At 39.3% G+C, this 23,319-nt stretch overlaps 1 long non-coding RNA gene and 1 pseudogene across 1 annotated transcript in view; both read right to left on the reverse strand.

The window, feature by feature from the left end:
- LOC147371203 (uncharacterized) overlaps positions 1 to 23,319 on the reverse strand; it is a 116,884-nt gene that overhangs the window by 91,894 nt on the left and 1,671 nt on the right. Inside the window, exons 2-3 of the long non-coding RNA XR_015166003.1 lie at positions 4,036 to 4,129; positions 3,574 to 3,635 (exon numbers count right to left, since the gene is read on the reverse strand). This is a non-coding gene — a long non-coding RNA (uncharacterized LOC147371203). The remainder of the gene's footprint in view (positions 1 to 3,573; positions 3,636 to 4,035; positions 4,130 to 23,319) is intronic.
- LOC147371204 (peroxiredoxin-1 pseudogene) lies at positions 17,618 to 18,566 on the reverse strand (annotated as a pseudogene).

The following is a 23,319-nucleotide window of genomic DNA, read 5'->3' on the forward strand; positions in this document are numbered from 1 at the left end:
TCATTTTGACTTAAAAGAATGGCAGGAACTACAATTATTCAAACTTGAGAATTTTAAGACTTTTATTAATGAAAAAAGTGAGCCTGTCACTTTAAGAAAAACAATTAACAATAAATAACAGTATTTATTGCCAATGATAAAATTTGAGCTTTCAAGTGAAAATTAGAATGTTGTAGATCTTGTGTGCATTACTTGGAGCTTAACCACATACTATTATTTAAATACTTTCTCTGATGAGACTGATGGTGATATTAACAAATACGATCTTTTAATATTATATATTAAAATGTACCAATGTTTGGCAGATCTGAATAGTAAATGAGTATTTTCCAAACAACTGATATATGCGGTTACAAAAATCTTTATATGTAGTGCAACCATTATAATGGTAAAACACCCATTCTTAGGCAAGATACCCTAATAGTTTTTAATGTAGCAGAGTGTGAAAAGGTCTTTGATTTGGTTTCAGATTCCACATTACAAATAGCCTCTAAGAAAATACCACTTGTCAAGTTTTAGCATAGTATCAAAGAAAAACATCCACAATTACCTGAAAGGCTATAAGCATACACTCCCCTTTCCCAAACACATATTTGGGTAAGCTTAGATTTTCTCTACACACTTCACCAAAAGCAACATCAAAACAGACTGAATGCAAAAACAGAAATCAGAATCCACCTGTCTTCCACCTAAACCTCTTCCAACAACACAAGAGAAGACTCTACACGTGGACATCACCAGATGGTCAACACCGACATCAGATTGATTATATTCTTTGCAGCCAAAGATGGAGAAGCTCTATAGAGTCAGCAAAAACAAGACTGGGAGCTAACTGTGGCTCAGATCATGAACTCCTTATTGCCAAATTCAGGCTTAAATTGAAGAAAGTAGGGAAAACCACTAGACCATTCAGGTATGACCTAAATCAAATCCCTTATGATTATACAGTGGAACTGAGAAATAGATTTAAGGGATTAGATCTGATAGACAGAATGCCTGATGAACTATGGAATGAGGTTCGTGACATTGTACAGGAGACAGGGATCGAGACCATCCCCATGGAAAAGAAATGCAAAAAAGCAAAATGGCTGTCTGAGGAGGCCTTACAAATAGCTGTGAAAAGAAGAGAAGTGAAAAGCAAAGGAGAAAAGGAAAGATATAAGCATCTGAATGCAGAGTTCCAAAGAATAGCAAGGAGAGATAAGAAAGCCTTCCTCAGTGATCAATGCAAAGAAATAGAGGAAAACAAAAGAATGGGAAAGACTAGAGATCTCTTCAAGAAAATTAGAGATACCAAGGGAACATTTCATGCAAAGATGGGGACAATAAAGGACAGAAATGGTATGGACCTAACAGAAGCAGAAGATATTAACAAGAGATGGGAAGAATACACAGAAGAACTGTACAAAAAAGAGCTTTACAACCAAGATAATCATGATGGTGTGATCACTCACCTAGAGCCAGACATCCTGTAACGTGAAGTCAAGTGGGCCTTAGAAAGCATCACTATGAACAAAGCTAGTGGAGGTGATGGAATTCCAGTTGAGCTCTTTCAAATACTGAAAGATGATGCTGTGAAAGTGCTGCACTCAATATGCCAGCAAATTTGGAAAACTCAGCAGTGGCCACAGGACTGGAAAAGGTCAGTTTTCATTCCAATCCCAAAGAAAGGCAATCCCAAAAAATGCTCAAACTACCGCATAATTGCACTCATCTCACACGCCAGTAAAGTAATGCCCAAAATTCTCCAAGCCAGGTTTCAGCAATACGTGAACCGTGAACTTCCAGATATTCAAGCTGGTTTTAGAAAAGGCAGAGGAACCAGAGATTTCCAACATCCTCTGTATCATCGAAAAAGCAAGAGAGTTCCAGAAAAACATCTATTTCTGCTTTATTGACTATGCCAAAGCCTTTGACTGTGTGGATCACAATAAATTGTGGAAAATTCTGAAAGAGATGGGAATACCAGACCCATCTGCCTCTGGGAATACCTGAGAGGCATGGGAAAGAGATGGGAATACCTGACCTGCCTCTTGAGAAACCTATATGCAGATCAGGAAGCAATAGTTAGAACTGGACGTGGAACAACAGACTGGTTCCAAATAGGAAAAGGAGTATGTCAAGGCTGTATATTGTCACCCTGCTTATTTAGTTTATATGCAGAGTACATCATGAGAAACACTGGGCTGGATGAAGCACAAGCTGGAATCAAGATTGCTGGGAGAAATATCAATAACCTCAGATATGCAGATGACACCACCCTTATGGCAGAAAGTGAAGAGGAACTAAAAAGCCTCTTGATGAAAGTGAAAGAGGAGACTGGAAAAAGTTGGCTTAAAGCTCAACATTCAGAAAACGAAGATCATGGCATCCGGTCCCATCACTTCATGGGAAATAGATGGGGAAACAGTGGAAACAGTATCAGACTTTATTTTGGGGGGCTCCAAAATCACTGCAGATGGTGACTGCAGCCATGAAATTAAAATAAAAGTGAAGGGATGGGAAAAAGATGCTTCGTGGAAATAGAAATCAAAAGGAAACTAGAGTACCTACATTTATTTAATGTAGAAGACAATAGACTTTGAAATGAAGGCCATAATAAGAAGCAAAGAAGGGCATTACATAATAAAGGAATCAATACAACAACAACAACAACAAAAAATAAAAGACACTTACTCCTTAAGGAAAAGTTATGGAAACTTAAGGAAAGTTATGACCAACCTAGATAGCATATTCAAAAGCAGAGACATCACTTTGCCAACAAAGGTCAGTCTAGTCAAGGCTATGGTTTTTCCAGTGGTCATGTATGGATGTGAGAGTTGGACTATAAAGAAAGCTGAGCACTGAAGAATTGATGCTTTTGAACAGTGATGTTGGAGAAGACTCCTGAGAGTCCCTTGGACTGCAAGGAGATCCAACCAGTCCATTCTAAAGGATATCAGTCCTGGGTGTTCACTGGAAGGCCTGATGCTGAAGCTGAAACTCCAGTACTTTGGCCCCCTCATGCGAAGAGCTGACTCAGTGGAAAAGACCCTGATGCTCAGAGGGATTGAGGGCAGGAGGAGAAGGGGACGACAGAGGATGAGATGGCTGGATGGCATCATTGACTCGATGGACATGAGTTTGGGTAAACTCCAGGAGCTGGTAATGGACAGGGAGGCCTGGCGTGCTGCGATTCATGGGGTCACAAAGAGTCGGACACAACTGAGCAACTGAACCGAACTGATCTTCTACTAAGCCAAAGATTAAAGAGATTTACAAAGATGTAACACAACATCACCCTTTTCACTAACTTTTTTGTTTTGGAAAACAGTTATATTTTATTAAAACTATGACCTTGTTATGGGTTTGCTCTTGTTCTTAAACAAATTAATATTTTTGGTTCCTCAGTTTGAATTTCTAGTACAGTAAATATTGATAGATATAACCTTTATAAATTTTGGAGTCGTCAATAATTTTGTAAAATGTGAGAATCACTGGCATAGAAGTTGAAAGTAATTTATGTACCATAAGCCAAAACTTATGCCATAAGTAATAGGCTAGAAAGAAAACAGATAGAAAGCCAGACTATACCTTCTATCATCTTCCTATTCCACTCCCAGACTGGACATTGCCTGGCTGGAGATGAAGAAATACTGGAAAGGGAGAAGAGAGGCAAACATGGGTATGAGTTCAGGATGAGAGATTTTCTCTAAAACTGAGGCTCCAAGAAGAGAGAAAGCTGTGTCCTACTTTCCAAATAAAGGTTTGCCAAACAGCAACCTCCTCTGTGTGCTCTGCCCACTAATGGTTCAGGAACAAAACAGTGACATGGTGTTCTAGGCATGCAATCTAAGACTGCACAGGTTCCACAGTGGCTCAGGAGAATATATAAAAGTTCTCATTCTCCATGGGAAGCTACAGAAATCACTAAGAACGGGCCTTTTGGATCCAAAGGGACTGTAAGCTAGGACCAGGAGGACATCTAATGACCTGTGCAGACTGATGACTGCAGGATATGAAGAGCCCAGACCATGGACGCCAGAGCCCACTCACCAAAGGCTAAACTTGATGAGACTCATCCAGTGCCAGCAGAAGACAGATACATCTGAGGCCCGGTGTCACCTTCTTCCTCATGTCCAAGATCACCCTGACGAGAAAGGAGAGAAGCATTCTTAATTTGGTGTTTCTATTGCTGTCCATTTGCTAAGTCGTGTCCGACTCTTTGAAACCCCATGCACTGCAGCATACCAGGCGCCCGTATACTCTATTGTCTCCTGGAGTTTACTCAGATTCATGTCCATTGAGTCAGTGATGCTATCTAACCATCTCGTCTTCTGCCACCCCCTTCTTTTGCCTTCAATCTTTTCAGCATCAAGGTCTTTTCCAGTGAGTTGGCACTTTGCATCAGGTGTCCAAAGTATTAGAGCTTCAGCTTCAGCTTCAGCATCAGTGCTTCTAATGAATATTTGGTGTTAATTTCCTTTAGGATTGACTGGTTTGACCTCCTTGCAGTCCAAGGGACTCTCAAGAGTCTTCTCCAGTACCACAATTCAAAAGTCTTTGGCTTAATTCTTCATTGTTTCTAAAACAGAATTAAAAATCCCTAAAGTGATGAAATAGATCTAAAATGGGACAGTCATTGAAAACTAAACAAAGCTACATTTCTGCACAGGTTGTAGATTATACCCACTGTATAAGCAGTCTATCCCAGGTTCAATTAGCAACAATGGAGATGCACAGAAGAACAAACAGCCAGGGTCAAGAGTACAGCTAGACTTCCTCAGTTAGGAAGAGGAGGGATAGGCATGGTGATTCACTAGGCATGAGTGTGCAGATGGAGCACACTTGCAGATTTTTATCTTCCTAAGAAATAAGCTGTTCCGTCCTATGGTGGACACACCTGGAGAGTCATGCCCTTGTGTAATATTGCCCTGAGTGTGGGCTGAACCTGTAGCTATGTTGGGACAATCACTCTCTTGATTAGCACACCCCACATTCAATCTGTCAAGACACCAACTCCACAGCTGCTCTGAGATAACCTCTTCTTTAACTTGGATATCTTCCCTGCTTCCATCTCTGTCCTAATAATCTGTCAACTCTATACCCAAAACAACCTTTTTACAGATTAAGTACTCCTGTGTTAAATATCCTGCAGCAGCTCTCCTTTCCAGAGTTTGAGGTCTTCCGTGACCTGATGTTCATTGCCTTGGAGATGATGGTTCACCTCGCACCTCCCTCCCTCTTCGGCAGCTGCACCGGCTTCAGTGATGACTAACATACAGCCTCTGTGCTGATGTTCCCTCAATTGTCCACATGGTCAGCTCCTACAGTTTTTCTGAGTCCCTGCTCAAATATCATCTTTAAAAAAAAAAAAAGCCAGCACCAACAACCTTACAGAAAATTTCACTTCCCTCGGTTCTCCTGATTCCCATTTCCCTGATCTAATTTGTGTTTTGCCATAGTACCTATAATCTTATAACTAATTGTGTAGCTTACTGATTTAACAGCATTGTTGTCTTCTCCTACTCAAATAAACTTCATGAAGGCAAATGCATTTGTTTTCTTTCATCACTGTATCCCCACATTCTTGTATGCCATCTCTGACATGTAATAGGCACTCAATAAATACTTGCTGAATTAATTAATTTAGCAATAAATGGGGAAGAATAAAGGCAAAGGATGATAGTTTTAACATGGCATATTTTCTTCCATTTAAGCCTTAGAAAAAAGTATAATTTTTACCAATCAATAAATTTGGTAAAGATATATATTTCTGCAATCATGCAAAGACTTTAAAAAAATGTCTCTCTTCTAAATAATAAAAAACAAGTTCAGATTTTAAATAATAATGAATTTCTAACAAAGAACTAAAATTAGCAAAGTAACTTTTTAAAATATAAGATGAAAAAACACCTCTAGCCTTTAGTAGTGTTTTATATTTACTAAACTATTTGTATAAATTACCTGAACAATTATTCTAAAAGGAGATATTGCTAGCTTCCTTTATAGATGAAGAAACAGGTATGGAAAGGACAGATAACTAAACCAATGTCACACCAGAAGCAAAGTCAAAAATTTAAGATTTGAGCTCAGATTTAAATTTACCTTATACCTAATATCATTCTTCCTCCTTTACAACACATGGCAGTTAGAAATGGGGACCTCAGCGAGACTACACTCAAATCCCAGAGCTAACCTTGGGTTAATTATATTATTTTCCTGTGCTTCAATTTACTCATCAGTAAATGGAGATAATAGTACAATTTCATTCAATTGTTGAGACAAAGAAATGAGTTAATGAGCACATATAGACTCAATAAATATTAGTTATTACCATTATTATCACTATTATAATTATTACCTCTAGAAGGTGATAATAACAAATAATTGTTCTTTTCAGAATCCCTTTAGTGTCTGCTCATAGTTCCATCTTTAGACCTCCTCAGTCATTACTGTTCAGTACTTTAAAGAAAGATGATTGCTCATTATTAGAGAAATGCAAATCAAAACTACAATCAGATATCACCTCACCCCTGGTCAGAATGGCCATCATCAAAAAGTCTACAAACAATAAATGCTAGAGAGGTTGTGGAGAAAAGGGAACACTCTTGCACTGTTGGTGGGAATGTAAATTGATACAGCCACTGTGGAAGAGGGTATGGAGAGTCCTTAAAAAAACAAGAATAAAACCACCATATGACCCAGCAATCCCACTACTAGGGATATACCTTGAAGAAACTAAAATTGAAAAAGATACGTGTACCCCAATGTTCACTGCAGCACGATTTACAATAGGTAGAACATGGAAGCAACCTAGATGGCCATCAACAGATGAATGAATAAAGAAGCTGTGGTAATATACACAAAGGAATAATGCTCAGCCATAAAAAACACATTTGAATCAGTTCTAATGAGGTGGATGAACCTACAGCATATTATACAGAGTGAACTAAGTCAGAGAAAGATAAATATTCCATACTAATGCATATATGTGGTATCTAGAAAGATTTATTTGCAGGGCAGCAATGAAGAAACAGCAATAGAGAAAAGACTTATGGACACAGCAGTGTGGGAAGGGAGGAAGAAGAGGGTGAAATATATGGGGAGAGTAACATGGAAACTTAATTACCACATGTAAAACAGTCAATGCAAATTTGCTGTATCACTCAGGGAACTCAAACAGGGGCTCTATAATAACCTAGACTGGTGAAATGGAGAGGGAGATGGGAGGGAGGTTCAAGAAGGAGGGGACGTATGTATACCTATGGCTGATTCATGTTGATGTTTGGCAGAAAACAACAAAATTCTGTAAAGCAATTATCCTTCAATTAAAAAATAAATATTTTGTTTTTAAAAAGGAATGATGAGTATTTCAAAATTTTCATTGCTTTTATCAAATGTACTGAATTCCAGGGATTTCTTTCAGGACTCTTCTGATTTATAAGACATATTATCCATTTGTATAAATTACCATAGAAGTAAAAGGATTTTAAATTAAAGAAATACAAAAGCCGTTTCTCTGATATTAATTCTACTTGATTCTCTATAAATTTACTTGGAGAGAATAAATAAACACCTACTAAAACATCTTATATAGTAAACTGGGGTATTTTCATACCACGTAAATTCTTTCATTTTCACTTTAAAAAAGAGTGTTAAGATTTTTCTAGATTCAGCTCAAGCTAAAATTTTTCAGAACATTCCATGAGTCCTGTCAGTTATTTGAAGATCAAATCGAAGTTACTTAATATAGTCCTTACAGTCTCAAGAAGATGTAAACCTCTGATATTGAGATTTAAGACAGTGAAGATCTATTTCAATTATGAACATTGACTAATAGCAATCAGTTCCAAAGTTTGTCACAAAATGTTCTCTGTAAAATTATTTCTGTTATAAAAACTTGAAATATATTGCCACAGGAGGGAAAGAAAACTCTCAATTTAAAACTTTTGGCAAAGACAGAGGTAAGATATGCCCCAAATCAAAAAACACATTTTTGCTTTAATATACTAGCTGGAAATTTTCCTTTTTAATGCTGTGTATAATTTCCAACAAATTTTTTTTTCACTTTTACCGTCACAGTTTCCTCATTCAACACTCACTCACATTCACGGATCAAGTATTGCTATGGATAAGATGAATATGATTACATCCTTGTCCTCTGGTAAATTGAGCAAAAATACTTCATTTCTCCAAGAGAATAACTCTCCACTTCCATACAGTCCAGATTAAAAATGTATCAACCTAAACACTTTAGATAATAGGTAATAAATTAAATCTCTACTTGATTAATATAGCATTTTTAAAACCCATACATCAAATTTGCATATAAAAGTGCATGATATTTCAATTATATTCTTAGAATCTGCATCTGGGAAAAGTTGTTCCTTTTATAAGGTTTTTAACATTCAGTATGGATATTTACTGTATAAAACTGAAGTCCAGAGGGTAGGTTTGTAGAGCCATTATATATTCTGACATTTTCACATTATTATCCACACATTCAATAAATGTATAAACACTTATGTGCAATAATAAATGAATGTATTTAATTTTAAACATACTAGTTCAAATTCTTTTCCCATCTAGGTTACTACAATGAGTAGAGTTCCCTTTGCTAGACAGTAGGTCCTTGCTGGTTATCTATTTTAAATATAGTCGTATGTATATGTCAATACATGTATGTATGTATATAACTGATCACTTTTGCTATACACCTGAAATTGAAACATTGCAAATTAACTATGCAGTGTATGCATGCTCAGTCATGTCTGACTCTTTGCCACCCCATGGGCTGTAGCCCACCAAGCTCCTCTGTCCATGGGATTTTCCAGACAAGAATACTGGAGTGGGCTGCCATTCCCTTCTCCAGGGGACATTAACTATACTCCAACACTAAAAAAAGAAAAGAAAAAAAAAAACAAAAACTAGTGTTAGACAGACTTAATAGGGTACCAGTGCCACCTAGTGGCCTCATAAAAAAAAGAATGCTTGGCTTTTTCATCCTATTAAGTTTTACATAAACACAAAGCTTATCTTTTCACTGATACAGGTATTAATAATATTTAGAGCACTAGAGTAAATGTTTGACATCACAAACATCTATAAAGTCTATTATAAGAGAAAATAAAGGAAAACAAAGAGAATTTTAGCAAGTGACCATTTTCAACTTACATTAATGTCAAGTATATAAGCATTAGCTATTTTCTAAATATTAGCTTATATACTATAAAACAGTAATAAGATCTTTTAATTTAATATACTATATTTATATATTATGTATTAAATAATTTTATTTTGCATAAAGGCAGCAAGTAAAAAAAAAATTTTAAGGCCTTAATTAGTAAATAGATTAAACCAAAAATCAAGGATTACATGTTGTCTGTCTGAGAAGGAAAGAAAAAGCTTTGAGATGTTAAATATTTAATAAAACAAGAGTGTAACATCTCACTGATATGCACATTTCTACAACCAAGGCAAGCAATCATTCTTGAGGTGATGGAGGCCAATTTAAGATCACTGAACGCCCAGCAACTCCAGTTTGTCATCCTAACCAAAAAACGTCTCAGCAGGTTTCTTGCTAAACCTCCCAATATATGTGTGTGTTATAGATATTTCAAGTCATTTACTCCAGTGCCCCGCCTCCAAAATTGACTCACCGTCACCTCAAAATTCATTCATCCTATTTACATTTTCAGTGATCCTCACTCGGCTCATGTGTTGTCATCCCTCTTCACCTAGCTTAAATTTCATGGCAAATTAAGGTGATCTATTTTTTTTCCTTTGCCTTCTTTCACTTTGTTTACTTTTTTGGCAAACCTCAACCTGAGTTAATTCCAACTCTCTGTCAGCTTTACACCTACACCTTTGCAGCTAAGCTTGCTGTGGAAAAATACACAATCGTGCTAGTTTTTTATTTGTGCATGCTAAGCCAATTCAGTCGTATCTGACTTTTCTGCGACCCTATGGACTGTAGCCCATCAGGCTCCTCTGTCAGTGGGATACTCCAGGCAAGAATCAGAGAAGGCAATGTCACCCCACTCCAGTACTCTTGCCTGGAAAATCCTGTGGACGGAGAAGCCTGGTGGGCTGCAGTCCATGGGGTCGCAAAGAGTTGGACACGACTGAGCGACTTCCCTTTCACTTTTCACTTTCATGCATTGGAGAAGGAAATGGCAACCCACTCCAGTGTTCTTGCCTGGAGAATCCCAGGGACGGTTGAGCCTGGTGGGCTGCCGTCTATGCAGTCGCACAGAGTCGGACACGACTGTCGCAACTTAGCAGCAGCAGCAGCAGCAGCAGCAGCAGGCAAGAATACTGCAGTGGGTTGCCATGCCCTCCTCCAGGGGGTCTTCCTGACCCAGGGATCAAACCCAGGTCTCTTACGTCTCCTGCATTGGCAGGGGCTTTCTTTACCACTAGTGCAACCTGGGAAGCCCCCAGTTGTTGTTGTTGTTTTAATGCATTTAAATTCATTACAAGAACTGAAGTGAGCCCCTTGTGTGACCCAAGAACCCTGCTACATTTCTTAGTCTATTCACACTGTCTCCTAACTATAACTTCTCCTCTGTCCTCAAATATCCAACACTCCCTCCTTTATCCTCACACTCCGTTGATGACCTTGCTTTGTATTACTCTGAAAAAAGGGGGAAAATGAATAGAAGAGATCATTCAAAAGTTCACACAGCACATCACTCACCAGTATCTGTACCCTCTTACTCCTGCTTCGATGGATGAACTGCTTGAACTACCATTTAAGCTACTCCTGCTTCCTGCACAAGATCCCATCTCATCAACCAGGTAATTCACCAGCTCTCTCTTGCATAACCAGTTTTCTTCATTTCTACTGGATCGTTCCCATCAGAATACAAAGACACTTTCCATTCTCCCATGCTTATTCTCTGAAATACTGTCCTATTTCTCATCCCCTTTATAGTATAATTCCTCAGATGAGTCATCCAAATTCATGGTCACTGACTGTACTCCTTCCATTCTGAAACTATTCTTTTTTTTTAATTTTATTAACGTATTGCTGATTTACAATGTTGTGTTAGTTTCTGATGTGCAGCAAAGTGACTCAGTTACCTATATTTTGTTTCTTTTTTTCACATTCTTTCCTATTATAGTTTATCACAGGATATTGAAGACAGCTCCCTGTGCTATACAGTAGGGCCTTATTGTTTATCCATTCTATTTATAACAGTTTGTATCTTCTAATCTCAAACTCCCAATCCATCTCTCCAATACCCACTCCCTGCCCCATGGCCACCACAAGACTCTTCTCTATGTCTGTGAGTCTGTTTCTATATGAAACTATTCTTAACAAGGTCCTATTCTTAACTGACCTCCACACAGTAAATCCGACGGTCATTGCTCAACTCCCATTTTACTCGTACCATGAGTACCATCACTCCCTTTTATTTGAAAACCTTTCTCGACTTTCAGGATACCACATGCCTCCTTACTTCACTTCTCAATCTCCTCACCTGGCTCCTGATAGTTTTCCTGGTAGATAAATGTGGACATGCCCAAGGGCTCACTCTTTGATACTATTTTCTGTCTATATGTTGTCCCCTGATATTAGCATCTTGTGGCTCTAAGTGGCACTGTGACAGTTCCCATATTTGTTTCTCCAGCCCAGCTCTCTCCCCAGAACTCCGTACTCATATAGTGAACTCCTCACTCAACAATTAACAATTCTATGTGAATGTTTAAATCGCATCTCAAACTTAACACATACCAAACTATGTTCCTGAGTACACCTCCCCTCAAACTTGTTACTCCTTAGTCATCATCTCAGCAAATAATCGAAAATCTTGGAGCCATTTTTCTCATACCATCCCCTTTCTCTTATATCCTGTATCCAATCTGGCATCAAATACTGTCCACTCTACCATAAAAATACATCCAGAGTTGAATCATGTATTTCCTCCGCTAGTACCACTTGGCCAGCATCACTCTCATCTGAATCAGTGCACTAGCTTAACTAGTTTTTCCTGCTCCAACCCTATTTCCACCACTGCTCTTTCTCTGCTCAGTCATTGACATGACTTTTCAACAAGTAAATCCAAAGTCATATCATGTCACTTCTCTATTCAAAACTCTCCAATGGCTACCAAATTTCCTCAAACAGAAAACCTAAAAACTGAACAATGACTTATAAGGCACTAGGTAGCTTATTACTTTTCTAACTTCACTTCCTACTTCCTTACTCCACTCCAGCCAAACTGATCTTGTTTCTGTTCCTTGACTTTACCAAGTATGTGAGTTATTGATGGCTGAATAGCAAATTACCCCCAAACTTACTCACTTAAAAAAACCTCATCTCACACGCTTTCTGTAGGTCAGGAAATCTAGGTATGACCTAGCTGGATTCTCTGCTTCAGCGTCTGTCACAGACTGCAATAAACAGCTACAGCTATAGTCATCTCAAGGCTCAGCTTGTTTAAAGATTCATTTCCAAGCTTGCTTACCTGGCTGTTGACAGGATTCTGTGAGCTATTGGTCTGACAGCCTCAGTTCCTTACTGGATGTGGGCTATAGGTCATTCTCTGTTCTTTGCCATATACACCTCTCCAATACAGGATTAAGAGAAAGAATGGGGCAAGACACAGGTCAGAGTCTTTTATTACCTAACCACAGAAGTAACATCTCAACTCTTCACCACTCCAGGGAAGGAAACTGCAGAAGGGAGAGAGAAGTGAATGGGGCTCACTGGGAGCCTGGGACAAGGGTGTCCATCACACAGGTTTGGTGCCATTCAGGGAGCACTGGTCGCTGAGACCATTCTTCCAGATAGCAGCATGTTTCACTCCCACACCTCCTTCAAGTCTTTGACCTAATGTTACCTGCTCAGTGAGACCTTCCGTGAACACTCTTTTTAAAATTACAATTTCTACCCCTCAAAGACTTTTCATCCTCTTCCTTATTTTTCTCCACAGCACTTATAGACTTTAACATCCCATATAATCTACTTATTGTGGTTGGTTTCTATGCTGTCAACTTGGTTAAGCTGGTAGAACATTTTCACTCCCTTCCCTGCAGAGTTCTGGGATAGCAAGAGCCACAGAGGCGTTCTGCCTGAGATCTGACAGGTGGAAGCGGTCATATTCTTTTACACCAGGAGGGCCGGTGCAGGGTACAGGGCATTGCTGCACATCGCGCACGCTGTCGCCTCTCCTGTCAGCTCATCTTGTAGGTGTGGGGCAGCAGCCAGGTCCCGACCTTCAGCTCCAGGGCTTCCCTTCCAATTCAGCAACTCCTGAGTCTGTGACAAAGGACTGGCTCCTCGGGCAGATCACCTCTGTCTTCAAAGGTGAACTGTGGGAATCAGGGAGAAAGCAATGCAAATTCCAACCCATTCCCACAGGTCCCAGCTCATCCTTGAAATCCCCTCCACCTAACTATTTGTGATTTGAATTTGGGCAGTAGTCCTGCTCCTCTGACAACTCCAACATTACTTGGTATCTTTTTTCTGCCATTAAAATCTATAAGCTCTGCGAGTAAAAACTTGGATCTGCTTTGTTTACTGCTCTTACCCCAGCACCTAGAACAGGGCCTATGTATGGTATGTAGTAGGAATTCATTACACATTTACTAATGAACAATTCTTAAAAATATAAGGCACTAAAAATAAACATCAAGGGTGGCAAGAAAAGAGAGAGACTGGTAGATGTTCTAGAAGAAAAGCTCCTGTAAAAAATAAAAACTGAAATGTGTCTTAAAGGATGGATATGAAGGAAATATCATCTACAGTATGAAATAGCATGAAAAAAATAGAGAGGAGCATGCTAAATGTAACAGACATTGTATGCTGCCCAGGGATGAGGAAGTTGACCTGGGTAAGGCATTACAGTCTCTGTAGCAGGTGACTAACGTGGAGAAAACACAATTTCATTAAATTTAACCTCTCAGGAACATACTCACTTGACTGGAAAGGGGGAATTAGAAAAGTGGGGAGACAACACAGATACGTTGTCTTAGATTAGCAGTATGACAATAGAGAAAAGGTAGATGTAAAACTGTAAGAAAAGAAAAAAGGTTATAACATTATAACTATATAAATCCTTTAGTGCTGTTTGTTGACATATCTGATTCTCCTCCTAAACACATAGCATGGTTCCACTTGCCCACCCTTTTGAAGTTATGCATGGCCATGCAACTTGCTTTGGTTCCAGAAATATGAAGCAATGTGACAAGGCCCACTTCAAAATGGAAGCCTTTAATAACAAGTGTGATTGATTCTCTGCCTTCCCTTCTCCTTTCATGTTGCCTAGAAACATTACAAACGTGAAAGTCTCACTGGTCTGAGTCCGTAAATGGCCAATAGCATGGCGAGAAACAAACCTTTCTGATTTTAAGCCACTGAGACTTTGGACTGTTTGTAACTGCAACACAGCCTCACCCATTCTGATTGTGGCAGCTTTAACTTAGGTTGACAAACACTTGCATTTCCCTCTTTAAGAGATGAAGCTTAATTTCCCTCCCTTTTTGTATGAGCTGAAGTTAATAACTCACTTCTAACAAGTGCATGCTTGTGCGTGCCAAGTAGCTTCAGTCATGTCTGACTTTTTGCAACGCTATGGACTATAGCCCACCGGGCTCTTGGGATTCTCCAGGCAAGAATGCTGGAATGGGTTACCATGCCCTCCTCCAGGGGATCTTCCCAACCCAGGGATCGAACCTGAGTTTCTTAAGTCTCCTGCATTGGCAGGTGGGTTCTTTATCACTAGCACCACCTGGCAAGCCCTTTTTAACAAGTGATAGGCAATGGCACCCCACTCCAGTACTCTTGCCTGGAAAATCCCATGGATGGAGGAGCCTGGTAGGCTGAAGTCCATGGGGTCGCTGAGTCGGACACAACTGAGCGACTTCACTTTTACTTTTCACTTTCATGTATTGGAGAAGGCAATGGCAACCCACTCCAGTGTTCTTGCCTGGAGAATCCCAGGGACAGGGGAGCCTGGTGGGCTGCCGTCTCTGGGGTCGCACAGAGTTGGACACGACTGAAGCGACTTAGCTTAGCTTAGCTTAGTGCTTAACTTCTCAGACTAGCTCATAAAAAAACATTGGGACTTTTTGTCTCTCGGATCACTCATTTTGGGGAGAACTGAACTGCTGTAACTTGAGGACACTCCAGCAGCCCTATGGAGATCCACATGCTGAGGGTTTGAGTCCTCCTGCCAACTGAAATCACTTGCCAAGCTGGAAGTGAGCTTGGAAGAGGATCCAAGAGGATCCCACAGCCCCAGCAACATACTGACTGCAACTTCTACAGAAGTTGCATGAGATGATAAGAACTCATTGTCTTAATCCACCATGCTTTAGGCTAATCTGAGACTCAGCAATAGATAACAAATATGTTGAATGATATAGAAACACACTAGAAATTGAAAATGGAGGATAAAAACAGGGGCTCTGTGTCAATCTACAAGGGTGGGATGGGGAGGAAGATGAGAAGATGGTTTGGGAGGGAGGGAACATGTGTGTACCTATGGCTAATTCTTGTTGATGTTTGACAGAAAACAGCAAAATTCTGTAAAGCAATTATCCTTCAATTAAAAAAAAAAAAAGTGCAAAAAAAAAGTCAAAGATAACTCCTAGGCTTTGAGCTTGGAATAACTTGAGAAAATTGTGATTATCACTGACTGCAAGTTACTCAATTTTATTGTAGTTTTGAAGCAAGGGACATGTTTAATCAACAAACATTTGCTGGAATCTTATAAACATTTAGGGCTTCCCAGGTGGCGCTACCTGTAAAGAACTCGCCTGTCAATGCAGCAGACATAAGAGACGCAGGTTTGATCCCTGGGTCTGGAAGATCCCCTGGAGGAGGGCACAGCAGCCCACTCCGGTATTCTTGCCTGAAGAATCTCACGTACAGAGGAGCCTGACTGAAAAAAAAAAATGCCCAGAACCGAAACCAATATTTCAGTAAAGATAACAGAGAGGGAATTCATTACATATTTACTGATGAAAAATTTTTAAAAATATAAGGCATTAAGAATAAACATAAGGGTGGCAAGAAAAGGGAGAGACTAAGAGATGTTCTAGAAGAAAACCTTTTTCATCTCCTCTTGTCTAGATACTATACTTCTATTACAATTTTGTTACCAGTAGTATCACACTGCTCGGAGAAGGCAATGGCACTCCACTCCAGTACTCTTGCCTGGAAAATCCCATGGACGGAGGAGCCTGGTGGGCTGCAGTCCATGGGGTCACTAAGAGTTGGACACGGCTGAGCGACTTCACTTTCACTTTTCACTTTCATGCATTGGAGAAGGAAATGGCAACCCACTCCAGTGTTCTTGCCTGGAGAATCCCAGGGACGGGGGAGCATGGTGGGCTGCCATCTATGGGGTCGCACAGAGTCAGACACGACTGAAGTGACTTAGCAGCAGCAGCAGTATCACACTGCTAGCACACACCACTTGCAAGTTTAAGTTTCCTAAGTATTTTAATGTGAAAATAGACTCACAGGCCATTTCCTGATCATATTTTCTCCCACTTATCTCAACATTCATATGAGAGATGTGCACTTATGTAAATTTTGTTTCCCTGATGATTACCAAAGTTTCTACACTAAAACCCTAAAAAGAAAAAGGAAGTAGTATAGTTGAAGAATGAATATTCTATGACAAATGTATAGAATACAGTTCATGGATCCAATGCAGAATTTAAGTATTTTCCAACCATCATTTTACCAATCTATCGGCTCCACCTCCATTCTACCTTTAAAATCCTTAGACTTTACTTATAATCAATTTTTAATTCCTCTATTACCACATTCTCTCTCCTGAGAATTCATTCTAAGCCTCAAAGATTGAATAGCAGCTAAATTCATTAGGTGTGATCTTGAATCCCCTCAAATAAATGTAGAAATATTGCCATCTTAGCCACAAATTTCACACAGAGGAGAGAAAACATCACAAATATGCCACTTCTTAAAATGAAAATAAAATAAAAATAAAGACTTTTTATCAAGCTTTATTGTAAAAATAGTTTCAGATTTACAGAAAAGGTTACAAAAATGGTACAGGGAGTACCCAGACATCCCTCATCCAATATCCCCTATTGTTAACATCTTATAATAGCATGTACAACTAAGAAGCCAGTATGCCTGCAGGCTCAGTCACTAAGTCCTGTCCAACTCTCTGCAATCCCATGAACTGTAGCCCACCAGGTTCCTCTGTCCATGGGATTTCCCAGGCAAGACTACTAGAGTGAGTTGATATTCCTGACCCAGGGATTAAACCTGCATCTCCTGTATCTCCTGAATTGGCAGGCGGATTCCTGACCACTGAGCCACCTGAATGGCACATTACTAATAACTAAAGCCCACACTTCAAGTTTCACTAGTTTTCCATTAGTGTCCTTTTTTGGCTTGAGGATCCCACATTGCCTTTAGTCATTACATCTCATCTCTTCCGGTGTTTTCCAGACTTTGTTTTTCATGACAATGACAGCTTTGAGCACAGTTTAGGGAATCCTAAAGTATGTCCATCAATTTGATGTTTTTTCTCAGCTCAAGTTTAATAAAACTACAAAAGATCAAAAGTGATACCCTACTACTGCACACATCAGCTAGCCTGCTCCAGAACACAGCTCAGGCCTTCTTCAGAGGAAGAAAGGCTGGCCTCCCAACCCCTGCAGGAAAGGCCAGTGCTGTCCCACACATCTGGACCAAGTAAAGTGTGTTTTCATGACAACAGTACAAAAGAGGTTATGTTCTTATGGCTACCTACTGCAGCCTGGCCCTAAAATGGCCCAGCACTCACTTCTGATTAGAGAAATACTCTTTGCTCTGGGCATCAGGCTTCTTGGTATCAGCACCAGGCTTCCAGCCAGCTGGCACGTCCCCATATGTGTCAGTGAAGCGGAAAGGCCTGAACTAGTCTCAGTGTCTCATCCACAGAGCGGCCAACAGGAAGGTCGTTTATGGTAATCTGTGGAAAGATAACTTTACCATCAATAGTAAAACGGTTCCTGAATGAGAAGCCCTCATCAGCCTTTAAGACCCCACAGTACTGAGCAATGGTGCGCTCGGGCTCTCATATCAAGGGAATGTGCATGGCCCCCAGCCTTCCTTGTTTCTTGGGTATGTTGATCCACGCCAGGTGACAGAAGTGAGAACCCAAAGAAGCACCAGTTACTTGGTAGTTGAGTTTCTTAAATTCTGCCCTATCACTGAAAGCAAGGAGCTCCATGGGGCACGCAAAGGCGAAGTCAAGAGGGTAAAAGAAGAACACAACGTATCTTCCTTTGTGGTCAGACAGACTTATATCTTTGAACTGACCATCTGGCATAATGGTTGTAGTTTTGAACTGGGGGCAGGATGCCCAATTTTCACATTTCCTGAAGACATATTGCTATCGGCAGTTCTCAGAGAGAAACCACACAGCCCAGTTAGGAGGAAGACACCCATCAATTTGATTTTGGCTGATGCTTTTCTCATGGATAGACTGAGGTTAGGGCTTTGAGGAAGAATAACACAGAAGGAGGTGAAGTGTTGTCATCATATCTTATGAGGGTTCACACTAACAATATGACTTATCAGTGTTGCTGACATTGCTTACCTGACTTAGATAGTATTTACCAGATTTCTCTACTGTAAAGTTCAAGCTAGTTTTAGAAAAGGCAGAGGAACCAGAGATCAAATAGCTAACATCCGCCAGATCATGGAAAAAGCAAGAGAGTTCCAGAAAAACATCTATTTCTGCTTTATTGACTATGCCAAAGCCTTTGACTGTGTGGATCACAATAAACTGTGGAAAATTCTGAAAGAGATGGCAATACCAGACCATCTGACCTGCCTCTTGAGAAACCTATATGCAGGTCAGGAAGCAACAGTTAGAACTGGACATGGAACAACAGACTGGTTCCAAATAGGAAAAGGAGTACGTCAAGGCTGTATATTGTCACCCTGCTTATTTAGCTTATATGCAGAGTACATCATGAGAAACACTGGGCTGGATGAAGCACAAGCTGGAATCAAGATTGCTGGGAGAAATATCAATAACCTCAGATATGCAGATGACACCACCCTTATGGCAGAAAGTGAAGAGGAACTAAAAAGCCTCTTGATGAAAGTGAAAGAGGAGAGTGAAAAAGTTGGCTTAAAGCTCAACATTCAGAAAACGAAGATCATGGCATCTGGTCCCATCACTTCATGGGAAATAGATGGGGAAACAGTGGAAACAGTGTCAGATTTTATTTTTGGGGCTCCAAAATCACGGCAGATGGTGATTGCAGCCATGAAATTAAAAGACGCTTACTCCTTGGAAGGAAAGTTATGACCAACCTAGATAGCATATTCAAAAGCAGAGACATTACTTTGCCAACAAAGGTCCGTCTAGTCAAGGCTATGGTTTTTCCAGTAGTCATGTATGGATGTGAGAGTTGGACTGTGAAGAAAGCTGAGCGCCAAAGAATTGATGCTTTTGAACTGTGGTGTTGGAGAAGACTCTTGAGAGTCCCTTGGACTGCAAGGAGATCCAACCAGTCCATCCTAAAGGAGATCAGTCCTGGGTGTTCTTTGGAAGGAATGATGCTAAAGCTGAAACTCCAGTACTTTGGCCACCTCATGTGAAGAGTTGACTCATTGGAAAAGAGTCTGATGCTGGGAGGGATTGGGGGCAGGAGGAGAAGGGGACGACAGAGGCTGAGATGGCTGGATGGCATCACTGACTCGATGGACTTGAGTTTGAGTAAACTCTGGGAGTTGGTGATGGACAGGGAGGCCCGGCATGCTGCAATTCATGGTGTGGCAAAGAGTCGGACACTACTGAGCAACTGAACTGTACACTGAAAACTATAATACATTGATGAAAGAAACTGAAAACACAAATAAGTGAAAAGATTGTCCATGCTCATGGAGTGGAAGAATATTGTTATAATGTCCATACTATGCAAAGCAATCTATAGATTTAACAGAACAGAGATCTCAGAAATAACCCCACATATACACAGTCAGTTAATTTATGACAAAGAAGCCAAGATTATACAATAGGGAAAGAATAGTTTTCTTCAATAAATGGTGTTGAGAAAACTGGAAAACCATGTGCAAAAGATCAAAAGTGGGCCACTATCTTACACCATACACAAAAATGAATTCAAAATGAATTAAAGACTTGAATATAAGACCTGAAACCATAAAACTGCTAGGAGAAAAAAACAGGTGGTAAGCTCCCAGACATCAGTTTTGGTGATGATTTTTTTAAACTGACCCCAAAAGTAAAGGCAACAAAAGCAAAAATAGGCAAGTTGGACTACATCAAACTAATAAGTTTCCTCATAGCAAAGGAAACCATCAACAAAATGAAATGATAGTTTATAGAACAGGAAGAAATATTTGAAAATCATATGACCTGATAAGGAGCTAATATCCAAAATATATAAAAACTCATAGAACTCAATAAAAAAAAAATCCAATTAAAAAATGAGCAGAATATCTCAATAGATATTTTTCCAAAGAAGACACAAACAGCCTGGAGACACCTAAAAAGATGGTCAATATCACTAATATCAGAAAATGCAAATCAAAAATATAATGAGGTATCACATCACACATTAGAATGGCCATTATCAAAAAAGATAAATAACAAGTGTTGGTAAGAATGTGGAGAAAAAAGAGATGTCATGCACTATTGGTGGGAATGCAACTGGTGTAGCCACTATGGAAAACTACATGGGAATTCCTCAAAAAAATTAAAAATAAAGATGGAGTGTGATCCAGCAATTCCACTCCTTGGTATTTACTCAAAGTAAACAAAAACATGAACTCAAAAAGATGTACCGCCATGTTCATTTCAGCATTATTTTCAATAGCCAAGATATGGAAACAATCCAAGTATCCACTGATGTATTAATATGAATGAAGAAAGATGTGGTGTATACACACACATGGGATTATTAAGCTATAAACTAGAAAGAAATCTTTTCATTTGTGACAACACAGATGATCTTAAAGGTATCATGCTAAATGCAATACATAGGAGAAAGACAAACATTGCATCATCTCACTGATGTGTGGAATAAAAAAAAACAGATTCATACTATAAACTGCCAGTTATGAAGCAAGTCCTGGGGATGTAATGTACAACACAGTGACTACAATTAATAATACTATACTGCATATTTGAAAGTTATTAAGAGAATAAATCTTTAAAAATTTCTCACTACAAGGAAAAAAAAACAATTTTATAACTGTGTATGAGGATGATGATTAACTAGACTTACTGTGGTGATGATTTCACAATATACACAAATATCAGATTATTATATTGTACAACTGAAACTAATATGCCAACTACAGGAAGGAAAAAAAAAAAAACAAAACTAGATGGAAAGACATCCAAGATGGAGAAAAGAGCATAAACAAAATATAAGAGCTCTCTCTCATTCATTCAGTGTTTTTGCACTGTAACCCAATGGAAACATTCATTTTAAGATCTTCAGTAAATTTCCATAGCTTAGCATAAATGGGTGGTGCTTAGTCTCCCCAAAATTCATTATGTTGATGTCCTAACCTTTGGTACCCTAGAATATGACTATATTTGGAGATAAGATCTTTAAAAAGGTAATTAAGATTAAAAGAAGTCATCAGGACAGACCCCGATCCAGTATGACTAGAGTCCTTCTAAGAAGCTAAAAGAATATAGGCACAGAACAAAGACAGAACTATAGACCAATGGAACCAAATAGAAAGCCCAGAGATAAATCCATGCACTTATGGACACCTTATCTTTGACAAAGGAGACAAAAATATACAATGGAGAAAAGACAATCTCTTTAACAATGGTGCTGGGAAAACTGGTCAACCACCTGTAAAAAAATGAAACTAGAACACTTTCTAACACCATACACAGAAATAAAACGGATTAAAGATTTAAACGTAAGAGCAGAAACTATAAAACTCCTAGAGGAAAACATAGGCAGTACACTCTGACATAAATCACAGCAAGATCCTCTATGACCCACCTCCCAGAGTAATGGAAATAAAAGCAAAAATAAGCAAATGGGACTTAATTAAACTTAAAAGCTTTTGCACAATGAAGGAAACTATAAGCAAGGTAAAAAAGACAGCCTTCAGAATGGGAACAAATAATAGCAATCAAAGCAACTGACAAAGAATTAATCTCAAAAATATACAAGCAGCTTATCAATACCAGAAAAATAAATAACCTAATCAAAAAATGGGCCAAAGAACTAAACAGACACTTCTCCAAAGAAGACATACAGATGGCTAACAAACACATGAAAAGATGGTCAACATCACTCATTATCAAAGAAACGCAAACCAAAACCGCAAAGAGGTACCATTTCACACCAGACTGCTATCAAAGTCTACAAACAATTATGCTGGAGAGGGTGTGGAGAAAAGAGAACCCTCTTACACTGTTGGTGGGAATGCAAATTAGTACAACCACTATGGAGAACAGTGTGGAGATTCCTTAAAAAACTGGAAATAGCACTGCCATACGACCCAGCAATCCCACTGCTGGGCATACACACTGAGGAAACCAGAATTGAAAAAGACACATGTACCCCAATGTTCATCGCAGCACTGTTTAGAATAGCCAGGACATGGAAGCAACCTAGATGTCCATCAGCAGATGAATGGATAAGAAGGTTGTGGTACATATACACAATGGAATATTACTCAGTTGTTAAAAAGAATGCATTTGAGTCAGTTCTAATGAGGTGGATGAAACAGGACCCTATTATACAGGGTGAAGTAAGTCAGAAAGAAAAACACCAATATAGTACATTAATGCATAAACATAGAATTTAGAAAGATGGTAATGATGACCCTATATGCAAAACAGCAAAAAAGACAGAGATATAAAGAACAAAGTCTTGGACTCTGTAGGAGAAGGCAAGGGTGGGATGATTCGAGAGAATAGCATTGAGCCATGTATATTATCATATGTGAAACAGATGACCAGTCCAAGTTCCATGCATGAAACAGGGCACTCAAGCCGGTGCACTGGGACAAGCCAGAGGGATGGGATGGGGAGGGAGGTGGGAGAGGGGTTCGGGCTGGGGCAGGAGGGTGGACACATGTACACCCATGGCTGATTCATGTCAGTGTAGAGCAAAAACCACTACAATATTGTAAAGTAATTAGCCTCCAATTGAAAATAAATAGTTTAAAAAGAGAGAGGCACAGGGAGAACAGGATGTCAAGAAACAGGGTCATCTAAAGCCAAGGAGAGATCTCTAAAGAAACAAACCTATGGATACCTTGATCTGACTTCTTGTCTCCAGAACTGTGAGAAAGCAAATTTCTGTTGTTTAAGCCACCCAGTCTGTGGCATTTTGTCATATCAGCCTTAG

Source organism: Bos grunniens, chromosome 6 (assembly GCF_055505025.1).
Source record: "Bos grunniens cultivar Pamir isolate PY7600 chromosome 6, Bosgru_T2T1.0, whole genome shotgun sequence".
Taxonomy (NCBI): Eukaryota; Metazoa; Chordata; class Mammalia; order Artiodactyla; family Bovidae; genus Bos; species Bos grunniens.